Raw genomic sequence first — 22,476 nt, 5'->3', positions numbered from 1 at the left:
CAAAGGACACCAGAAACAAAATTGTAGCCCTGCACCAGGCTGGGAAGACTGAATCTGCAATAGCCAACCAGCTTGGAGTGAAGAAATCAACAGTGGGAGTAATAATTTGAAAATGGAAGACATACAAGACCACTGATAATCTCCCTCGATCTGGGGCTCCACGCAAAATCCCACCCCGTGGGGTCAGAATGATCACAAGAACGGTGAGCAAAAATCCCAGAACCACGCGGGGGACCTAGTGAATGAACTGCATAGAGCTGGGACCAATGTAACAAGGCCTACCATAAGTAACACACTACGCCACCATGGACTCAGATCCTGCAGTGCCAGACGTGTCCCACTGCTTAAGCCAGTACATGTCCGGGCCCGTCTGAAGTTTGCTAGAGAGCATTTGGATGATCCAGAGTAGTTTTGGGAGAATGTCCTATGGTCTGATGAAACCAAACTGGAACTGTTTGGTAGAAACACAACTTGTCGTGTTTGGAGGAAAAAGAATACTGAGTTGCATCCATCAAACACCATACCTACTGTAAAGCATGGTGGTGGAAACATCATGCTTTGGGGCTGTTTCTCTGCAAAGGGGCCAGGACGACTGATCCGGGTACATGAAAGAATGAATGGGGCCATGTATCGTGAGATTTTGAGTGCAAACCTCCTTCCATCAGCAAGGGCATTGAAGATTAAACGTGGCTGGGTCTTTCAACATGACAATGACCCAAAGCACACCGCCAGGGCAACGAAGGAGTGGCTTCGTAAGAAGCATTTCAAGGTCCTGGAGTGGCCTAGCCAGTCTCCAGATCTCAACCCTATAGAAAACCTTTGGAGGGAGTTGAAAGTCCGTGTTGCCAAGCGAAAAGCCAAAAACATCACTGCTCTAGAGGAGATCTGCATGGAGGAATGGGCCAACATACCAACAACAGTGTGTGGCAACCTTGTGAAGACTTACAGAAAACGTTTGACCTCTGTCATTGCCAACAAAGGATATATTACAAAGTATTGAGATGAAATTTTGTTTCTGACCAAATACTTATTTTCCACCATAATATGCAAATAAAATGTTAAAAAAAACAGACGATGTGATTTTCTGGATTTTTTTTTCTCAGTTTGTCTCCCATAGTTGAGGTCTACCTATGATGTAAATTACAGACGCCTCTCATCTTTTTAAGTGGTGGAACTTGCACTATTGCTGACTGACTAAATAATTTTTTGCCCCACTGTATATATATAGCAGCTAAATGGTTAATGCAAAAGTGCATAGTGCTATCCAAGGTAGGGCTTCAAATTAATACCCATATTGCTGAAGTTCAAGAAGGAAAGTGCCATGTGCCAAGACGTAGTATGTTATGACCTGGTGGTCAGGACAATAATGGACCTGGTGGTTAAGAGCACACGGAATGACCTGATAGTTACTGATAATATAGGACGAGCTCTGGGACGCGGGAACTCTGCTGACCGCAATCCCTAATCCTATCAACCACACTAGAAATAGCCGTGAATTGCTCCTAACGCTCCCTATGCAACTCGGCACAGCCTAAGGAACTAGCTAGCCCTAAAGATAGAAAAATAAAGCCTACCTTGCCTCAGAGAAATTCCCCAAAGGAAAAGGCAGCCCCCCACATATAATGACTGTGAGTAAAGATGAAAATACAAACACAGAGATGAAATAGATTAAGCAAAGTGAGGCCCGACTTACTGAACAGACTGAGGATAGGAAAGGTAGCTTTGCGGTCAGCACAAAAACCTACAAAAAACCACACAGAGGGCGCAAAAAGACCCTCCGCACCGACTCACGGTGCGGAGGCGCTCCCTCTGCGTCCCAGAGCTTCCAGCAAGCAAGACAACAATCCAAATAGCAAGCTGGACAGAAAAATAGCAAACCAGAGAAAAACAAGCAGTCACTTAGCTTCTGCTGGGAAGACAGGTCACAAGAACGATCCAGGAGTGAACTAGACCAATACTGGAACATTGACAGGTGGCATGGAGCAAAGATCTAAGTGGAGTTAAATAGAGGAGCCAGCTAACGAATTAACCTCGTCACCTGTGGAAGGAAACTCAAAAACACCCACAGCCACCAGAGAAAGTCCATGGACAGAGCCAGCCGAAGTACCAATCATGACCACAGGAGGGAGCCCGACAACAGAATTCACAACAGTACCCCCCCCTTGAGGAGGGGTCACCGAATCCTCACCAGAGCCCTCAGGCCGATTAGGACGAGCCAAATGAAAGGCACGAACCAGATCGGCAGCATGAACATCAGAGGCAAAAACACAGGAATTATCTTCCTGACCATAACCCTTCCACTTGACCAGGTACTGGAGTTTCCGTCTCGAAATACGAGAATCCAAAATCTTCTCCACCACATACTCCAACTCCCCCTCAACCAACACCGGGGCAGGAGGATCAACGGATGGAACCACAGGCGCCACGTATCTCCGCAACAACGACCTATGGAACACATTATGGATGGCAAAAGAAGCAGGAAGGGCCAAACGAAATGACACAGGATTGATAACCTCAGAAATCTTATACGGACCAATGAAACGAGGCTTAAACTTAGGAGAGGAAACCTTCATAGGAACATAACGAGACGACAACCAAACCAAATCCCCAACACGAAGTCGGGGACCCACACAACGCCGGCGGTTAGCGAAACGTTGAGCCTTCTCCTGGGACAATGTCAAATTGTCCACCACATGAGTCCGAATCTGCTGCAACCTATCCACCACAGTATCTACACCAGGACAGTCCGAAGACTCAACCTGCCCTGAAGAGAAACGCGGATGGAAACCAGAATTGCAGAAAAACGGCGAAACCAAAGTAGCCGAGCTGGCCCGATTATTAAGGGCGAACTCAGCCAACGGCAAAAAGGACACCCAATCATCCTGATCAGCAGAAACAAAGCATCTCAGATATGTTTCCAAAGTCTGATTAGTTCGTTCGGTTTGGCCATTTGTCTGAGGATGGAAAGCCGAGGAAAAAGACAAATCAATGCCCATCCTAGCACAAAAAGATCGCCAAAACCTCGAAACAAACTGGGAACCTCTGTCAGAAACGATGTTCTCCGGGATACCATGTAAACGAACCACATGCTGGAAAAATAATGGCACCAAATCAGAGGAGGAAGGCAATTTAGACAAAGGTACCAAATGGACCATCTTAGAAAAGCGATCACAAACCACCCAAATGACCGACATCTTTTGAGAGACGGGGAGATCCGAAATAAAATCCATAGAAATATGCGTCCAGGGCCTCTTCGGGACCGGCAAGGGCAAAAGCAACCCACTGGCACAAGAACAGCAGGGCTTAGCCCGAGCACAAGTCCCACAGGACTGCACAAAAGAACGCACATCCCGTGACAAAGACGGCCACCAAAAGGATCTAGCCACCAAATCTCTGGTACCAAAGATTCCAGGATGCCCAGCCAACACTGAACAATGAATCTCAGAGATAACTCTACTAGTCCATCTATCAGGGACAAACAGTTTCTCTGCTGGGCAACGGTCAGGTCTATCAGCCTGAAATTTTTGCAGCACCCGCCGCAAATCAGGGGAGATGGCAGACAAAATTACCCCCTCTTTGAGAATACCCGCCGGCTCAGGAACACCCGGAGAGTCAGGCACAAAACTCCTTGACAGGGCATCAGCCTTCACATTCTTAGAGCCCGGAAGGTACGAAACCACAAAATCAAAACGGGAGAAAAATAACGACCATCGAGCCTGTCTCGGATTTAACCGTTTGGCAGACTCAAGATAAGTCAAATTCTTGTGATCTGTCAAGACCACCACGCGATGCTTGGCTCCTTCAAGCCAATGACGCCACTCCTCGAATGCCCACTTCATGGCCAACAACTCTCGATTACCAACATCATAATTGCGCTCAGCAGGCGAAAACTTTCTAGAAAAGAAAGCACATTGGCTTCATTACCGAGCCATCAGAACTTCTTTGCGACAAAACAGCCCCAGCTCCAATCTCAGAAGCATCAACCTCAACCTGAAACGGGAGCGAAACATCTGGCTGGCACAACACGGGCAGAAGAAAAACGACGCTTCAACTCTAGAAAAGCCTCTACAGCTGCAGAAGACCAATTGACCACATCAGCACCCTTCTTGGTCAAATCAGTCAACGGTTTAGCAACACTAGAAAAATTAGCGATGAAGCGCCGATAAAAATTAGCAAAGCCCAGGAACTTTTGCAGGCTCTTCACAGATGTCTGCTGAGTCCAATCGTAAATGGCTTGGACTTTAACAGGGTCCATCTCGATAGTAGAAGGGGAAAAAATGAACCCCAAAAATGAAACCTTCTGAACTCCAAAGAGACACTTTGACCCCTTCACAAACAAGGAATTCGCACGAAGGACCTGGAACACCATTCTGACCTGCTTCACATGAGACTCCCAATCATCCGAAAAGACCAAAATATCATCGAAATACACAATCAGGAATTTATCCAGGTACTCTCGGAAGATGTCATGCATAAAGGACTGAAATACTGATGGAGCATTGGAAAGCCCGAATGGCATAACCAGGTACTCAAAATGGCCCTCGGGCGTATTAAATGCTGTTTTCCATTCATCGCCTTGTTTAATATGCACAAGATTATACGCCCCTCGAAGATCTATCTTGGTGAACCAACTAGCCCCTTTAATACGAGCAAACAAATCAGACAGCAACGGCAAAGGATACTGAAATTTGACTGTAATTTTATTGAGAAGGCGGTAATCAATACAAGGTCTCAAAGAACCATCCTTCTTGGCCACAAAAAGAACCCTGCTCCTAACGGTGATGTCGACGGGCGAATATGGCCTTTCTGCAAGGATTCTTTATATAACTCCACATAGCGGCGTGTTCTGGCACCGATAAATTGAACAATCGGCCCTTAGGAAACTTACTACCAGGAATCAAATTAATAGCACAATCGCAATCCCTATGAGGAGGTAGGGCACTGGCTTTGGGCTCATCAAATACATATCGATAATCCGACAAAAACTCTGGAACTTCAGAAGGAGTGGAAGACGAAATAGACAAAAATGGAACATCACCATGTACCCCCTGGCAACCCCAGCTGGACACAGACATAGATTTCCAGTCCAATACTGGATTATGAACCTGTAGCCATGGCAACCCCAAAACGCCCACAACATGCAGATTATGCAACACCAGAAAGCGGAGATCCTCCTGATGTGCAGAAGCCATGCACATGGTCAATTGGGTCCAGTACTGAGGCTTATTCTTGGCCAAAGGCGTAGCATCAATTCCTCTCAATGGAATAGGATACTGCAAGGGCTCCAAGAATAAACCACAGCGCCTAGCATACTCCAAGTCCATCAAATTCAGGGCAGCGCCTGAATCCACAAATGCCATAACAGAATAGGATGACAAAGAACAAATCAGAGTAACGGACAATAGAAATTTAGACTGTACCGTACCAATGGTGTCAGACCTAGCGAACCGCTTAGTGCGCTTAGGACAATCGGAGATAGCATGAGTGGAATCACCACAGTAAAAACATAGCCCATTCCGACGTCTGTGTTCTTGCCGTTCAGCTCTGGTCAAAGTCCTATCACATTGCATAGGCTCAGGCCCATGCTCAGATAGTACCGCCAAATGGTGCACAGCTTTACGCTCACGCAAGCGTCGATCGATCTGAATGGCCAAAGACATAGACTCATTCAGACCAGCAGGCATGGGAAATCCCACCATGACATCCTTAAGGGCTTCAGAGAGACCCTTTCTGAAGATTGCTGCCAGGGCACATTCATTCCACTGAGTGAGCACAGACCACTTTCTAAACTTCTGTCAATATATCTCCGCTTCATCCTGACCCTGACACAGAGCCAGCAAGATTTTCTCTGCCTGATTCACTAAATTAGGTTCGTCATAAAGCAATCCAAGCGCCAGGAAAAACGCATCAACATCACGCAATGCCGGATCTCCTGGCGCAAGGGAAAATGCCCAGTCTTGAGGGTCACCACGTAACAAAGAAATAATGATCTTTACTTGTTGAACAGGGTCACCTGAGGAGCGAGGTTTCAAGGCAAGAAACAATTTACAATTATTTTTGAAATTCAAGAACTTAGATCTATCACCAAAAAACAAATCAGGAATTGGAATCCTAGGCTCTGACATTGGATTCTGAACCACAAAATCTTGAATGTTTTGTACCCTTGCAGTGAGATTATCCATACAAGAGGACAGACCTTGAATGTCCATGTCTACACCTGTGTTCTGAACCACCCAGATGTAAAGGGGAAAAGAGAAACAAAACACACTGCAAAGAAAAAAAAATGGTCTCAGAACTTCTCTTATCCCTCTATTGAGATGCATTAGTACTTTGGGCCACATGTACTGTTATGACCTGGTGGTCAGGACAATAATGGACCTGGTGGTTAAGAGCACACGGAATGACCTGATAGTTACTGATAATATAGGACGAGCTCTGGGACGTGGGAACTCTGCTGACCGCAATCCCTAATCCTATCAACCACACTAGAAATAGCCGTGGATTGCTCCTAACGCTCCCTATGCAACTCGGCACAGCCTAAGGAACTAGCTAGCCCTAAAGATAGAAAAATAAAGCCTACCTTGCCTCAGAGAAATTCCCCAAAGGAAAATGCAGCCCCCCACATATAATGACTGTGAGTAAAGATGAAAATACAAACACAGAGATGAAATAGATTAAGCAAAGTGAGGCCCAACTTACTGAACAGACTGAGGATAGGAAAGGTAGCTTTGCGGTCAGCACAAAAACCTACAAAAAGACCACGCAGGGGGCGCAAAAAGACCCTCCACACCGACTCACGGTGCGGAGGCGCTCCCTCTGCGTCCCAGAGCTTCCAGCAAGCAAGACAACAATCCAAATAGCAAGCTGGACAGAAAAATAGCAAACCAGAGAAAAACAAGCAGTCACTTAGCTTCTGCTGGGAAGACAGGTCACAAGAACGATCCAGGAGTGAACTAGACCAATACTGGAACATTGACAGGTGGCATGGAGCAAAGATCTAAGTGGAGTTAAATAGAGGAGCCAGCTAACGAATTAACCTCGTCACCTGTGGAATCAAACTCAGAAACACCTACAGCCACCAGAGAAAGTCCATGGACAGAACCAGCCGAAGTACCATTCATGACCACAGGAGGGAGCCCGACAGCAGAATTCACAACAGTAGTAGCAGCCAGGTAATAGTTGCAAAAGTGCACCGTGCAGACAGGAGTTAGAGAAAGCTAAATATGTAAGTAATACATGACCTGTTTGGGCGGCTCAAAACCCGCAGAACCCGACGCGCGTTTCGCGTATAGCTTCTTCGTTGGGGAAAGTGAATATGAGCAGTGAATACAAAGGGGTCCTTATATATACCTTTGAGATCAGTAGTGGCAGCGGCATGTGTGCGGCGCTTCCGTTACCAAGAACCGGATGTGAATCTCACACAGATCGGCGTCCCACGTCACATGCGCGCGCCCCCTCCCGACGCGTCAGAGAGGGAGGCGCAGCACACGCGACGAGCACAGACGCGTCGCCATGGGAACGCACAAGCCGGAGATGCGGGAAGTGCACGCCGCTGTAGGAGGACAAAGTCAGGCCGTAAGTATCTTAATACCTGCGCAAGAAGATGAGGAACCAGTGTCACAGTGAGCGGAAGAGCTACCAAATATAGCTGGTAGCAGTAAAACACAAGTGCCGAGGTGTATGAGAATAACTCCCATCAGAGAGAATGAAAAGAAAAAAAGGGGGTGAAAAACGCAGATACGATATAAAGAAAAACATTTTAATAGTGTGGGATAGCAAATCCCAATATTATAAAAATTAGGACGCAAAATAATAACAGACGTCCGTAAAAACAAAAAATGAGTGACAGAAATTATGTATGCAGAAACCCTCCAACCCACCCAAAGAAAAAGGGAGGGAAGAGGGAAAACATAATGTAATTGAGAATGTCAATAATAAAAACAGTGCAATATTAACAATGTGATGCAGAAAATGCAATATTAAATATATAAAAAAATATATATTTTTTTCTATGTTGCTTGACAAGAATCCAAAGGATCTCCCACGATGTTATCCATAATCTTCTGCCAGAACGAATTACCGCATGCCACGAAGAACCAACCAGGACCTTCCGACTATCCATCATGACAGTCATCCTCAAAGGTAAGTACAAGAAACATAACTGAAAAAAACTAAGAAAAATGACAAATGTAAGAATAAAAACATTAAAATAAGGACACACTTCACTAAAAAACAAAATCTAAAACTAAAGAAAAGAGGAAAAACTAAGGATTTCATTGAGCCCATGTGGGTAAACGGAGTTTACCCTAGAGATCCATCTCGCTTCCAACTGAGCCAAATTCCTACGCCAATTACCACCCCTCTGATCAACATAGACCTTGTCAATGCCAATTACCTTCAGAAGTTTTGCATTGCATTCATGTTCCAACCTAAAATGTCTAGGTACAGGTTTCAAAGAGGAAATATCCTCAATATCCTTGGAATTCATGATGTCTCTGTAGTGTTCCCTTACACGTATCTTCAAGGGTCTTGATGTTAGGCCTATATAGATCTTCTTACAGGGACAGGTGGCATAGTATACCACCCCAAAGCTGTTACAAGAAATATGTTGGGTAATTGCAAAGGTGTGATTACCGTCACTGGATAAGAACTGATTAGCTCGTAACATGTTCGGACATGCTATGCAGTCATTGCAAGGAAAAAATCCCCACTTAGGGCCTCTAGAGCCAAAAACTCTTTCTGGGGTTTGTCCTGAGTGGTAGCTATGAACCAGTATATCTTTAAGATTTTTTGCCCTCCTGTATGTAATTGAGGGTTGATCATGCAAGTATTTAGACAAGGTTTTATCCATCTTTAACATAGGCCAGTACTTCTCCAATGCCTGTTTCATAATCCAACATTTATCACTGTAGGTAGAAATAAACCTCACCGTATTATCTGATGGAGGTTTTTCTTTGATTCGTAGTAAATCTTCCCTTCTGGCTCTACATGCCTTCATTCGCCCTCTCCTAATACTACGTTTCGAATAGCCTCTGTTCTCGAACCTTGCAGATAGAGCATCAGCTTGTTCATTAAAAGCTTCTTCATTGGAACATATTCTTTTAATTCTCAGAAACTGTCCTGTTGGTATGCCGTTTATTAATTGCTTAGGATGTGCTGAGGATGCGTGTAGTAAAGAGTTCACGGCTGTCTCTTTCCGAAAAACCTTTGTTTCAATGTAGTCATTAGCTCCCTTCATGACCATAACATCCAGGAATTCTAAATTGCTCTGACTATATTTGCACGTGAGTTTCACATTGATTTTATTAGTGTTCAGAATGCCCAGGAAAGATAGAAGGTCCTGTTCTGTGCCCTGCCAGATTAAAAAAATATTGTCAATAAACCTTACCCAGAACAGGACCTTCTCAATAAAGTCGATAGGTCTAGTAAAAAAAAAAATTGACCTCTCCCATAGGCCTAAAAATAAATTTGCATACGAGGGGGCAAAAGATGCCCCCATTGCAGTGCCTTGATTTTGCTGATAGATAATATCTTTGAAAATGAAAAAATTATGAGTCAAGGCAAATTCTAACAAAGAGATCAAAAACTCAATAAATTCTGTGCAATAGTCCGTCATAGATAAAAACATTTTCACTGCCATCCCCATGTTGTATGGAGGTGTACAATGACTCCACATCGAATGTTACAAGCCACATGTCACTCTCCATCGGCATGCCTTCAATCTTGGATAAAAAATCTCCAGTATCTCTGATGTAAGAAGGCAGAGTATGTACCAAAAGTTTAAGATGGAATTCAAGGTACTTACCGATTACTTCACAGAGACTACCGTTCCCCGAAACAATTGGGCGTCCAGGCGGGTTATTCAGATTCTTGTGGATTTTCGGCAAAAAATAGATACACGCCAATTTTGGATAAGTAGGTATCAGATTGTCCTTAGTTTGTTTCGTGATAATTCCTTTACTGAACGCTTCCTCAAGAATTTCCTGCAATTCACCCAGAAATTTGGAGGTGGGATTAAACGAGAGTCTCTTATAATGTACTGTGTCTCTCAATTGTCTTAGTGCCTCCTTTTCATACAGTCCAATCGGCCACACCACCACATTCCCCCCTTTATCCGCAGACTTTATTACTATATCTCTCATTTCTTTTAATTCTTTAAGGGCTGTTCTTTGACTCCAAGAGAGATTGTCATTACTCTTTTTAGGTGTTATTTTGCGGAATTCATTAGTGACCATTTTTACGAAGCACTCAATATTGGGATAAAGATTCATGGGGGGAAATTTTTTGGGGGTAGGAGGTACAAATTTACTCACAGTTGCTGTTGATTCTTGTTCATTACTTAATTCTTCAAGAGTAGAGATCGCTTCCAATTCTCTCTCCGTCCATTCCTCTCCCATATTTGATTTCTCATGAAGTTTTTTGAGGACCAATTTCCTTGCAAATAAGTTTGTCTTTCAATGCTGAGAAAAAATCAAACGAAGCAGTAGGTGAAAAACTAAGGCCTAGACGTAACACATCCACCTGAGTGTCAGTCAGTATTTTATCAGACAAATTGATCACCTGTAGACGGGATGTTGATGCCTCATCCCTACGTTTTTCTTTTCTTTTGTAGTTATATCCTCTCCTCGAGTTAGTGTTACGCCTCAAGTTATAAAAACGGTTATCAATCCTGACGTCACTATCTTCTTCTCGAGAGGACAAGGAAGAGAAAGACAAACTTCTTACAATGTCACGGCTACCAGTTGGAGCTACATGCCATCTATAGATAGTTCCACTCCTTAGATCTTGAAGATCTCTTTGAAACTTTTTAGTCTTTGTGTCCTTCACTTCTTTTTCCCATATCTGGAACTGATTATCTATATCTTTATTGAGTGCTTCCATCTCAGCAGTGGTGAGGGACTCAGATAATTTTGTACGAGTACTCTCAATTTCAACATCAAATTTATCCAAACTCTTCTTATTATTTCCAATTAAGAGTTCTATCAGAGCTCTGGAGCAGTTATTGTACGCTTCCTCCCACTTAGTCCTAAATAAGGTATCTTCTATTACAAATGACGGCATGATTTTCACTCGCAAACCTCTAGGAATAAGTCCCTTGGCCAAGTATCGTTCTAATGAAGCCTTATTCCACCATGTCCGTGTACTTTTCTTTAGTAAATATTTCATAGAATTCTTTAAATCCAATTTACTCCCATTTTCTGACGAAACATTTTGTGTTGCATCCCCTTACTTTGTGTTGCATTTACTACGAATCAAAGAAAAACCTCCATCAGATAATATGGCGAGGTTTATTTCTACCTACAGTGCTAAATGTTGGATTATGAAACAGGCATTGGAGAAGTACTGGCCTATGTTAAAGATGGATAAAACCTTGTCTAAATACTTGCATGATCAACCCTCAATTACATACAGGAGGGCAAAAAATCTTAAAGATATACTGGTTCATAGCTACCACTCAGGACAAACCCCAGAAAGAGTTTTTGGCTCTAGAGGCCCTAAGTGGGGATTTTTTCCTTGCAATGACTGCATAGCATGTCCGAACATGTTACGAGCTAATGAGTTCTTATCCAGTGACGGTAATCACACCTTTGCAATTACCCAACATATTTCTTTTAACAGCTTTTGGGTGGTATACTATGCCACCTGTCCCTGTAAGAAGATCTATATAGGCCTAACATCAAGACCCTTGAACATACGTGTAAGGGAACACTACAGAGACATCATGAATTCCAAGACATTTTAGGTTGGAACATGAATGCAATGCAAAACTTCTGAAGTTAATTGGCATTGACAAGGTCTATGTTGATCATAACCCATAATGAGGTCCTGGTTATGGGGGACTTTAACTACCCGGATATTAACTGGGAAACAGAAACCTGTGAAACCCATAAAGGCAACAGGTTTCTGCTAATAACCAAGAAAAATTATCTTTCACAATTGGTGCAGAATCCAACCAGAGGAGCAGCACTTTTAGACCTAATACTATCTAATAGACCTGACAGAATAACAAATCTGCAGGTGGTTGGGCATCTAGGAAATAGCGACCACAATATTGTACAGTTTCACCTGTCTTTCACTAGGGGGACTTGTCAGGGAGTCACAAAAACACTGAACTTTAGGAAGGCAAAGTTTGACCAGCTTAGAGATGCCCTTAATCTGGTAGACTGGGACAATATCCTCAGAAATGAGAATACAGATAATAAATGGGAAATGTTTAAGAACATCCTAAATAGGCAGTGTAAGCGGTTTATACCTTGTGGGAATAAAAGGACTAGAAATAGGAAAAACCCAATGTGGCTAAACAAAGAAGTAAGACAGGCAATTAACAGTAAAAAGAAAGCATTTGCACTACTAAAGCAGGATGGCACCATTGAAGCTCTAAAAAACTATAGGGAGAAAAATACTTTATCTAAAAAACTAATTAAAGCTGCCAAAAAGGAAACAGAGAAGCACATTGCTAAGGAGAGTAAAACTAATCCCAAACTGTTCTTCAACTATATCAATAGTAAAAGAATAAAAACTGAAAATGTAGGCCCCTTAAAAAATAGTGAGGAAAGAATGGTTGTAGATGACGAGGAAAAAGCTAACATATTAAACACCTTCTTCTCCACGGTATTCACGGTGGAAAATGAAATGCTAGGTGAAATCCCAAGAAACAATGAAAACCCTATATTAAGGGTCACCAATCTAACCCAAGAAGAGGTGTGAAACCGGCTAAATAAGATTAAAATAGATAAATCTCCGGGTCCGGATGGCATACACCCACGAGTACTAAGGGAACTAAGTAATGTAATAGATAAACCATTAATTCTTATTTTTAGGGACTCTATAGCGACAGGGTCTGTTCCGCAGGACTGGCGCATAGCAAATGTGGTGCCAATATTCAAAAAGGGCTCTAAAAGTGAACCTGGAAATTATAGGCCAGTAAGTCTAACCTCTATTGTTGGTAAAATATTTGAAGGGTTTCTGAGGGATGTTATTCTGGATTATCTCAATGAGAATAACTGTTTAACTCCATATCAGCATGGGTTTATGAGAAATCGCTCCTGTCAAACCAATCTAATCAATTTTTATGAAGAGGTAAGCTATAGGCTGGACCACGGTGAGTCATTGGACGTGGTATATCTCGATTTTTCCAAAGCGTTTGATACCGTGCCGCACAAGAGGTTGGTACACAAAATGAGAATGCTTGGTCTGGGGGAAAATGTGTGTAAATGGGTTAGTAACTGGCTTAGTGATAGAAAGCAGAGGGTGGTTATAAATGGTATAGTCTCTAACTGGGTCGCTGTGACCAGTGGGGTACCGCAGGGGTCAGTATTGGGACCTGTTCTCTTCAACATATTCATTAATGATCTGGTAGAAGGTTTACACAGTAAAATATCGATATTTGCAGATGATACAAAACTATGTAAAGCAGTTAATACAAGAGAAGATAGTATTCTGCTACAGATGGATCTGGATAAGTTGGAAACTTGGGCTGAAAGGTGGCAGATGAGGTTTAACAATGATAAATGTAAGGTTATACACATGGGAAGAAGGAATCAATATCACCATTACACACTGAACGGGAAACCACTGGGTAAATCTGACAGGGAGAAGGACTTGGGGATCCTAGTTAATGATAAACTTACCTGGAGCAGCCAGTGCCAGGCAGCAGCTGCCAAGGCAAACAGGATCATGGGGTGCATTAAAAGAGGTCTGGATACACATGATGAGAGCATTATACTGCCTCTGTACAAATCCCTAGTTAGACCGCACATGGAGTACTGTGTCCAGTTTTGGGCACCGGTGCTCAGGAAGGATATAATGGAACTAGAGAGAGTACAAAGGAGGGCAACAAAATTAATAAAGGGGATGGGAGAACTACAATACCCAGATAGATTAGCGAAATTAGGATTATTTAGTCTAGAAAAAAGACGACTGAGGGGCGATCTAATAACCATGTATAAGTATATAAGGGGACAATACAAATATCTCGCTGAGGATCTGTTTATACCAAGGAAGGTGACGGGCACAAGGGGGCATTCTTTGCGTCTGGAGGAGAGAAGGTTTTTCCACCAACATAGAAGAGGATTCTTTACTGTTAGGGCAGTGAGAATCTGGAATTGCTTGCCTGAGGAGGTGGTGATGGCGAACTCAGTCGAGGGGTTCAAGAGAGGCCTGGATGTCTTCCTGGAGCAGAACAATATTGTATCATACAATTATTAGGTTCTGTAAAAGGACGTAGATCTGGGGATTTATTATGACGGAATATAGGCTGAACTGGATGGACAAATGTCTTTTTTCGGCCTTACTAACTATGTTACTATGTTACTATGTTACTATGATCAGAGGGGTGGTAATTGGCGTAGGAATTTGGCTCAGTTGGAAGCGAGATGGATTTCTAGGGTAAACTCCGTTTACCCACATGGGCTCAATGAGATCCTTAGTTTTTCCTCTTTTCTTTAGTTTTAGATTTTGTTTTTTTAGTAAAGTGTGTCCTTATTTTAATGTTTTTATTCTTACATTTATCATTTTTCTTAGTTTTTTTCAGTTATGTTTCTTGTTATGTTTCTTACTTACCTTTGAGGATGACTGTCATGATGGATAGTCGGAAGGTCCTGGTTGGTTCTTCGTGGCATGCGGTAATTCGTTCTGGCAGAAGATTATGGATAACATCGTGGGAGATCCTTTGGAATGTTGATGAGGATTCTTGTCAAGCAACATGGAAAAAAATATATATATATATTTTTTTATATATTTAATATTGCATTTTCTGCATCACATTGTTAATATTGCACTGTTTTTATTATTGACATTCTCAATTACATTATGTTTTCCCTCTTCCCTCCCTTTTTCTTTGGGTGGGTTGGAGGGTTTCTGCATACATAATTTCTGTCACTCATTTTTTGTTTTTACGGACGTCTGTTATTATTTTTTGCGTCCTAATTTTTATAATATTGGGATTTGCTATCCCACACTATTAAAATGTTTTTCTTTATATCGTATCTGCGTTTTTCACCCCCTTTTTTTCTTTTCATTCTCTCTGATGGGAGTTATTCTCATACACCTCGGCACTTGTGTTTTACTGCTACCAGCTATATTTGGTAGCTCTTCCGCTCACTGTGACACTAATTCCTCATCTTCTTGCGCAGGTATTAAGATACTTACGGCCTGACTTTGTCCTCCTACAGCGGCGTGCGCTTCCCGCATCTCCGGCTTGTGCGTTCCCATGGCGACGCGTCTGTGCTCGTCGCGTGTGCTGCGCCTCCCTCTCTGACGCGTCGGGAGGGGGCGCGCGCATGTGACGTGGGACGCCGATCTGTGTGAGATTCACATCCGGTTCTTGGTAACGGAAGCGCCGCACACATGCCGCTGCCACCACTGATCTCAAAGGTATATATAAGGACCCCTTTGTATTCCCTGCTCATATTCACTTTCCCCAACGAAGAAGCTATATGCGAAACGCGCGTCGGGTTCTGCGGGTTTTGAGCCGCCCAAACAGGTCATGTATTACTTACATATTTAGCTTTCTTTAACTCCTGTCTGCACGGTGCACTTTTGCAACTATTACCTGGCTGCTACTACGTCTTGGCACATGGCACTTTCCTTCTTGAACTTCAGCAATATGGGTATTAATTTGAAGCCCTACCTTGGATAGCACTATGCACTTTTGCATTAACCATTTAGCTGCTATATATATATATACCGTATTTTCCGCTTTGTAAGACGCACTTTATTTCCCCCAAATTTGGGGGCGAAATGGGGGTGCGTCTTACAAAGCGGAGATACCACTTACAGGCTGGGATGAGGGGGTGTCCGCCGCGGCTCGCCGCCCGCCACCGCTGTCACCTCGCCCGCCACCACTGCTGCCCCGGGTGATGCTGGAGGCTCCGGTGCTGCGCGGTGTTCTGGCGACATTTTGTGAAAGACCAGAGCCCCCCGGCACTTCTTCCATGCGTTCCTGTATGACTGACTCCGGGAAAATGGCCGCCGGAATCTCGGGAGATGAGATTTCAGCGCTGAGATCTCATCTCTCGAGATTCCGGCGGCCATTTTCCCGGAGTCAGTCATACAGGAACGAATGGAAGATCTCATCTCTTGAGATTCCGGCAGCCATTTTCCCGGAGTCAGTCATACAGGAACGCATGGAAGAAGTGTCGGGAGGCTCTGATCTTTCACAAAATGTCGCCAGAGTCCCCCGCAGCACCAGAGACAGCGCTGCAGCACCGGAGCCCCCCTGCAGACCCCCTCATCCCAGCCTGCAGCACAGGAGCCTCCTGCAGTACCGGAGCCACCCTGCAGACCCCGTCATCCCAGCCTGCAGCACAGGAGCCCCCTGCAGCACAGAAGCCCCCCTGCAGACCCTGTCATCCCAGCCTGCAGCACAGGAGCCCCCTGCAGCACAGAAGCCCCCCTGCAGACCCCCTCATCCCAGCCTGCAGCAATGCTCCACTCCTGCCTCCAGCAACGACCCTGGGACCCTGATCTACCGCAGCCACAACCCCTGGTAAGTAATAAGACGCATGGATTATAAGACACCCCACCAATTTATTAAAAAAAAGTTTTTTCCTATTTTTCTCCTCAAAATTTGGGGTGCGTCTTATAATCCGGAGCGTCTTACAAAGCGAAAAATACGGTATATATAGATATATATAAAAAATTTTTTGTCATATTGCACTTTTCTTTGCTACCTCAATACGAAGGGCATTCATTTGAATATCTTTACTAATGGAAACTTGTCCTCTATATTTAGCATTTTGCACTTTGTTGATTATGTACTAAGAATTTCTTTTGTCCTCATAATTTTATATATTAGGATGTTATGTATAGTACTACAATGTGGGGTCATGATATAGGGTTGCAGCCTAGTGTTTCGTTTCATATATGACAGAATATTTATTACAACTATATATTATCTATTAGTACAATTTATATTCATTTTTGGAACTAACACTGTGACTACTGGAGTAAGAGTAGCATAAGATGTATATCATCTAAACATCCCTTTTAGCACTTTGGAGTGCATCATATTTTTGGCATTGCGGCTATTTTGTGTTGCCTTTCCCCCCCCCCCCCCCTTCTTTTTTGTTTGATTTTTGTAGTGTACGCATATATGTAATAAAATGACATTTTAACCTTCTACTATGGCGTTACTTCCGTGGTTTTTGTAGGATCAACCCTAACCCTAATAGAAAAATGGAATTAAATACATTTTTTTAATTTTATTATTTTTACCTAACTAAGGGGGTGATAAAAAGGGAAGTTTGTATTATTTTTTTTTATTTTGATCACTGTGATAAGGTCTATCACAGTGATCAAAATGAACCAATAGGAAAAATGTCCTACTATTGCCGGGTGCCAGATGGCAGATCTCGGTGGGCACACTGTGCATGCACCCACCATTTTCTCCCTGAAAGAAGATGCCGACAGAGAATTTCCGATGCTGGAGATGCTACAACCTCATGTCCATAACGCTCGTACCCAGACTGGATGGCACGAGCGAGGATTGTGACCCCACTGTGCCACAAACCATACTAACTGGAGTGGCATGACTAAGCAGCTACCTTGGTGTTCACTGGAGCCTCTAGTGGTGAGGTCAGGCTTGTGTGGCAGGTAGCTGCCAGGTACCACTCCAGGGCAGCATCTGGCAGAAGCAGCTGATCCGATGGGACACTAATGACAGGTGCAGGCAAGTACTGTAGATAGATGAGGTTTAGTTTGGCAAGTAATGGCGGGCACGGATGATGTACTGGCAGGCACGGCTGGCACTCTGGCAGGCAGGCAGTCATGGCTAGCACTTTGGCAGGCAGGTGGGCATGGTTGGCAGTCTGGCAGGCAGGCAGGCACGGCTCTTATTCTGGCAGGCGGGCATGGCTGGCTCAGGCAGGCAGGCATGGCTGGCACACTGGCAGGCAGGTAGGCATGGCTGGCACACAGGCAGGCGGGCATGGCTCGCACACTGGTAGGCAGGCAGGGTACAGACTGGAGGAACAAGAACTGTTTCAGGAAGAACAGAAACACTGGCAGGTGCATGTGGGATATGTGAACAGGTAGGGACCAGTTTAGACTGGAGGGATAAAGGAACAGGTAAGAACCAGTTCAGACTAGAGGGACATAGTCGCAGGGTGTGGAACGGGAGCAGAGCCGAGCCACAGGGTGCAGAACGGAAGCAGAGCAGCAGGGTGCGGAACAGGAGCAGAGCCGCAGGGTTCGAAATGCGAGCAGAGCAGCAGGGCGTAGAATAGGAGCAGAGCCACAGGGTGCGAAACGGGGGCAGAACAGAGCCGCAGGTTGCAGAACAGGAGCAGAGCAGAGTCGCAGGGTGCAGAAAGGGGCCAGAGCAGAGCCACAGGGTGCGGAACGGGAGCAGAGCTGCAAGGTTCGGAACAAGAGCAGACACAAGGATAGATGCAGCAGGGTAGGGAAGTCTTCAGACAATGATACAAACAGGTTCGAGATGAAGGATTCAGGCCTGGGCATGCAGCCCCAGGGTGGAACAAACAAGACAAACAGAAACAGACCTGGGTATACAGCCCCCAGGGTGGAAGAAACAAGACAAACAGGAACAGACATGGGTTTACAGCCCCCAGGGTGGCAGAAAGCAAGGCAGTAACAGGACAGGATCTGGCAACTCAGTAGCAGAACACAAACTGAGAGAGAATGTTGCTCAGGCATCTTCCTATTGGTGAAGATGCCTTAAGTACCCGGTACCTTTTGGCAATATGCTGTGACACATTAGGAATGTGCACACAATCTTTTTAAGTTTCAGGAAGTGCCGGCGGCCCTAAGCACACAGCCAGGAAGTATGCACACAGCAAGCAGAGGACATGAGATTTACAGCATGGAGCAGGCAGAGGGCAGAACTCACAACATGGCCCGGAGTGTTGAGTAAATTGGTGTATCAGCCTGATGGGAGATGGGAAGCTATGCAGTGATGCCTGCAGGGATGTTACAATTACTCAGTGCTGTTAAAAAGTGGCGATGAGGAATAAGTATACTTAACTGCCACCGTTAAAAGGCGTATCAGCAGTCTTCAAGGGGTTAAACAATTACTGGATAAGTTCATAATTTACAGTTCACTAAAACATGTAATAACATAAGAGATAAATGATAATGGCATTCACGTCCATTCCACATCCGATCATTTTCATAAGTGTTCATTCATCATCCCACATGCTTTTATAATCCATTTTCATTCATTGTTTTTCCTTTACCTGCAATTCCATTTTATGTTGTTTCCTAACATTAATCATTAATCCATTTATGTATATATAATACAGGAAAGATATATATCTTGGTACCGTGTTAGTCAGTGGATAGAAAAATATTTAGAACTGAGAGTCCTCAATGGTTGATAACTTTTATTGGCTAACTCAGGGGTCCCCAACTCCAGGCCTCGAGGGCCGCCAACAGTGCAGGTTTTCAGGATTTCTTTAGTATTGCATCGGTGGTAATGTGATCATCTGCACAGATGATGATTCCAAGCCCTGTGCAATACTAAGGAAATCCTGAAAACCTGCACTGTTGGCGGCCCTCGAGGCCTGGAGTTGGGGACCACTGGGCTAACTGACGGAATAGTACGTCATCTGGCAGTATCCCCCGCTTTGAGGAGGGCTCCAGCAGTGAGCCCACCTCAAAGTCGCGACAGGTCAGCTGTTTTCAACAGCTGATATGTGCCCGCAATGGCGCTAGTGGAATCCGGATATGCCCATTAACTAGTTAAATGCCGCTGTGAAACTCTGATAGTGGCATTTAACAATCGCTGCCGGCCGTGCGACCGGAAGTTGTCGCACTGCTGACCCCCATCACGTGATCGGGGTTCATCGGTGCATTGCCATCACAACCAGAGGTCTCCTCGAGACCTCTGTGGTTGTTGATGGCAGATTGCCACGGGGTGGCGCTCATAGCAAGACTGTAATTCTGCTGCATAGAGGTGATCTGTGCATCACCTCTATGTAGCAGAGGAGATCGAGTAGTGCATGCTTCTAGCCTCCCATGGAGACTATTGAAGCATGCCAAAATTTAAAAAAATGTGTTTAAAAATATAAAAAAATAAAATTTCAAATCACCCCCCGTTCGCCCCAATCAAAATAAAATAAAAAAAACCTACACATATTTTGTATTGCCGCGTTCAGATTTGCCCAATCTATCAATAAAAAAAAGGATTAACCTGATTGCTAAATGGCCTAGTGAGAAAAAAAAAATCAAAACGCCAAAATTACGTTTTTTTGGGTCACTGCGACATTGCAATAAAATGCAATACCGGGCGATCAAAAGAATGTATCTGCACAAATGTGGTATAATTAAAAATGTCAGCTCAGCATGCAAAAAATAAGACATCACCCGACCCCAGATCGCGAAAAATGGAGACACTACCAGTATCGGAAAATTGTGCTTTTTATTTTTTAGCAAACTTTGTAATTTTTTTTACCACTTACATAAAAGAGAACCTAGACATGTTTGGTGTCTATGAACTTGTAATTACCTGGAGAATAATAATGACATGTCAGTTTTAGCATTTATTGAACCTAGCAAAAAAGCCAAACAAAAAACAAGTGTGGAATTGCACTTTTCTTGCAATTTCATCGCACTATGAATTTTTTTCCCGTTTTCTGTTACATGACATGGTAAAACCAATGGTATCGTTCAAAAGTACAACTCGTCCTGCAAAATATAAGCCCTCACATGGCCATATTGATGAAAAACCCCAATCATGCTTTGGGGTTGTTTTGCAGCCAATGGCACAGAGAACATTTCATGGGTAGAGGGAAGAATGGATTCAATGAAATTTCAACAAATTCTTGATGTAAACATAACACCATCTGTAAAAAAGCTGAAGTTGAAAAGATGATGGCTTCTATAAATGGATAATGGTCCTAAGCACACGTCAAAATCCACGATCGACTACCTCAAATGGTGCAAGTTGAAGGTTTTACAACGGCCCTCACAATCCACTGATCTGAACATCATTGAAAATCGATGGATAGACTTCAAAATAGCAGTTCATGCAAGAAGACCCAGGAATCTCACAGAACTGGAAGAATTTTCCAAGAAAGAACGGATGAAAATGCCTCAACCAAGAATTGAAAGACTCTCGGCTGGCTACAAAAATCATTTATAACCTGTGATACTTGCAAAAAGGGGTGCTACTAGGTACTAACCATGCAGGGTGCCCAAACTTTTGCATTGGCCCATTTTCCTTTTTGTAATATTTAAAATGTTAACAAATGACAATGTATTTTTTTGCATAAAATACAAAGGAATTGTGTCATCTTTAACTTTAGCCCTTTTTTCGAGATCATTTCATCTTCAACTTGCTTAACTGTTCACAATAACAGTACTTTTGGCCAAGGGTGCACACACTTTTACATGACACTGTATATATGCCTATACTGTATTTTACTCACAGACCAAGCTTTTTTTATAAGATTTTCCCTGATTTACTTTTAATATACTTTAGAATTAATGAGGATGTGCTACTGATACATGCATAACTAGCAATTACAGTGGGGGAAATAAGAATTTGATACACTGCCGATTTTTCATGTTTTCCCACCTACAAAGAATGGAGAGGTCTGTCATTTTTATCGAATGTACACTTCAACTGTGAGAGACAAAATCTAAAAATAAAAACATTGATTGATTTTTAAATAATTACATTGCATTTTATTGCATTAAATAAGTATTTGATTGCGTACTAACCAGCAAAAATTCTGACCCTCAAAGATCTGTTAGTTTTTCTTTAACCCCTTAGTGACAAAGCCAATTTGGTACTTAATGACCGAGCCAATTTTTGCAATTCTGACCACTGTCACTTTATGAGGCTATAACTCTGGAACGCTTCAACGAATCCCGCTGATTCTGAGATCGTTTTTTTGTGACATATTGTACTTCATGTTAGTGGTAACATTTCTTCGATATTACTTGCGATTATTTATGAAAAAAACGGAAATATGGCGAAAATTTTTAAAATTTTGCAATTTTCAAACTTTGTATTTTTATGCCCTTAAATCAGAGAGATATGTCACGAAAAATAGTTAATAAATAACATTTCCAACATGTCTACTTTACATCAGCACAATTTTGGAAACAAAATTTTTTTTTGTTAGGGAGTTATAAGGGTTAAAAGTTGACCAGCAATTTCTCATTTTTACAACACCATTTTTTTTTAGGGACCACATCACATTTGAAGTCATTTTGAGGGGTCTATATGATAGAAAATACCCAAGTGTGACACCATTCTAAAAACTACACCCCTCAAGGTTCTCAAAACCACATTCAAGAAGTTTATTAACCCTTTACGTGCTTCACAGGAACTGAAAAAATGTGGAAGGAAAAAATGAACATTTAACTTTTTTTTGCAAACATCTTAATTCAGAACCATTTTTTTTATTTTCACAAGTGTAAAAACAGAAATGTAACCATAAATTTTGTTATGCAATTTCTCCTGAATACGCCAATACCCCATATGTGGGGGTAAACCACTTTTTGGGC

The sequence above is a fragment of the Ranitomeya imitator genome, chromosome 5 (assembly GCF_032444005.1).
Source record: "Ranitomeya imitator isolate aRanImi1 chromosome 5, aRanImi1.pri, whole genome shotgun sequence".
NCBI lineage: Eukaryota > Metazoa > Chordata > Amphibia > Anura > Dendrobatidae > Ranitomeya > Ranitomeya imitator.
The sequence above is the reverse complement of the archived record's forward strand: the minus strand, read 5'-3'. Positions refer to the sequence as shown.